This window comes from Orycteropus afer, unplaced genomic scaffold, assembly GCF_000298275.1.
Source record: "Orycteropus afer afer isolate SDZICR_OR568_19922 unplaced genomic scaffold, OryAfe1.0 scaffold00138, whole genome shotgun sequence".
NCBI lineage: Eukaryota > Metazoa > Chordata > Mammalia > Tubulidentata > Orycteropodidae > Orycteropus > Orycteropus afer.
Window position 1 is genome coordinate 6,862,331 of NW_006921725.1, and position 2,833 is coordinate 6,865,163.

Here is a 2,833-nt window from a genome sequence, read left to right on the forward strand (position 1 = left end):
TGGGCTATCTTGACAATACCAGGACAATAGTATTCACTGTCAGCCCTAGTTTGGCCAGATGGGGAGAAGGAACAATCCATCCCATAAGGCCCTTGGGAATTCTGGCATACAAGTTCAGAGATATAGAAACAGTTCTTGCTTAGGGTTCATCCCAGCCTCTGGCACTCACAGCTGCATCCCAGGTCCAGGGACCACAGCTTCTGGCAGGAAGGAAGCAACGTTAGGTGATGTGGGGAAAAATTGTGCAGTGGCACTAGCATCCTCCCCCACCCCTTCTTCCCTAGATCCCCCAGAAAATCATAGGACTGTCGAGTGGTGATCCTCTCTTCGCCCACCTCATGTTGAGTGTGAGCACACATTCATGAAGGCGTGTGAGCCATCCCTTCCTCTCATCCCCAGCCTCCATGGCCTAGGTTAAAGAGTACCAAACTCAGCCCATTTCTTCTTTGCTGCACTTCCACCTTTTCCACTCAGGTGAACCCAGGTGGTCACAAGTGAGTAGCATACAAGTTTACTACTCACTGGCTTCCTTTAACTTTCAGTCCTGGAAGGGGTTTCTCTCATGGACCATGACTTTCCTGTCTCGATGCACCCAAAACCAGTCTGCTTGCTTGAAATTCAAAGAGCCAAACAGTCATTATTTTTCCCTCTTCAGGTCCTTATTTAAATGCAAATCTTCTGTTCCCTCAGTAGTACTGGGTGGGGCTCAGGTTTTCTACCTGAGCCTCTTATACTCTACACACAGAGTTTGAAACAAAAGCCTGTGTTTCTTCTGGGCAAATTCTATTTCCTCCTTTAAATTATCCAATCAAGTATTGGCTGAAGGTGGACTTACCTACTCTCTGTTATCCATATACCCCATAATGATTTCTAATGTACAAGCAGGTAAGAGAAATTCAATACCTATAGTACATTCAGATAAACACATAATCCAAAACACATAATCCTTTTAAAGACATTCCAGGTTCATCTCTTCACTATGATTACCATCCCATTCTATGTATAAGGCCTTGGGTCTTTGGCTGGGTCTAACCAAAAGCCCTAGCCTCTGGATCAATTATCTCCTTTAATAGGTAACACCAACCAAAGTAACCACCTAATAACCCAAAGTTTCACTTCCCAGGCCCCTTCCTTCTTTCTTTTACAAAGTCCCATGCTTCTATTAGTCTGGGGCCACTGCAATGAATCCTACCACTTCTGACACCAACTGCAAAAACAGCAAGGAGGCCACATCTTCTGAACTCCTCTAATCGCACAAGAGGAAGACAGTATCACTATCAGTAACCCAAGGCCTATTACTGAAAGGCCAGACATGCTGCCTCCCTCCAGCCCTTTCACCAACCATTCCTCCCAAAGTACCCACCACCTCTCTCCTGGGTTCGATAATTCATCTGCAGTGGCCACACAGAACTCACAGATTATGGGGTTTATTAGGGAAGCACCAGGCTATAATTCAAGTTCAGGAGAAATGCCCAGTCTCTCTCCCAGCCCACAGTCTCTCTCCCAACAGTCTCTCACAGTCTCTCTCCTAACAGTGCTTGTCCCTCAGTGTCTCACTCAGCAATGTGTGTCTCTTTCAGCAGCATGTCTTCCTCAACCAGCAGTCAGAGAGTTCTGCCTCTAGGAGGCCTCCTTTTGAGGCCTGCAGAGTGGCCAAACCAACCAATCATAACATCAGAATTCTAAGCACCTGAGAGAGAGCAGGAACCTCCCAGAAAGTTGCTTTATGTTGCACCCAACAGAAATACCCCAGGTGGGTAACTTTTACAATCAAAAGCTCCTCAGTTGCTCACAGCAAATTCCACCACAGAGTTTACAAAGACTTATGGCTAGAAAAGCCACACTAAGTAATTTACTACACCACAGTTGGGTTCTACTCGACTGCAGTAAGTTAGAGTTAATAGTCAATAGTTCCTTTCTTCTGGAGACTGTAGGCTTTTTTTTGTTGTTGTTGTGATTCTTTTTCTAATTGTTGGGTTGTTGGGTTACTGTATTGATTTTGGTTCTTTTTGATGTGTGCATTTATTACTATAAATTGACATCTGCTTAGTATACTGCTTTCACTGTGTCACAAAGTTTTAGGATGTGGTGTTTTTATTATTGTTTGCTTCTAGAATTTTTTTTTTCCTCACATTTTTTTCTTCTGTTATCCAGTAGTTTTTAGGCAGGATGTTATTCAGTTCTTATGTATTTTATTTTTCCCCCTTGATCTTCCTATTTCTAATTTTATAGAAATTATATAAAATTTTTTTCTTTCAAAAATGTAAATAAAGCATAACAGAAACAAAAACTAGTACAATAAACTCCCATGTGCCCATAACCTAGCTTCAAAAGCTATCAACTAATGGTGAATCTTATTTTTTCTTTCTTTATTTATTTAAACAAATAATTTATTTAACAGTCTTCATCCATATCAATTCTATTATCCATCTATTTTCCCTCCCTTCCTCTACCTTTCCAAAATTATATAAATTTTGTAGTGATCCAAGAAGATGCTTTGTAGTACTTTGATGTTTTCAAATGTCTTGAGGCTTGCTTTATGGCCTAACATATAATCTATTCTGGAAAATGATCCATGTGTACCAGAAAAGAAAGTGTATTGTGTTTTTGTTGGGTGGAGTGTTCTGTATATGTCTATTTGGTCAACTTGTTTGATTGTGTTGTTGAGATCATTTGTGTTTTTGGTGAGTTTCTTTCTCATTCATTCATTGAAAATAGTATGTTAAAGTCTACTACTATTATTTTTTAGTTGTCTATTTCTTTTGTTCAATTCTGTTAGTATTTTCTTTATATATTTTGGGCCTCTTTTATTGAGTACATAGATATTTATTAT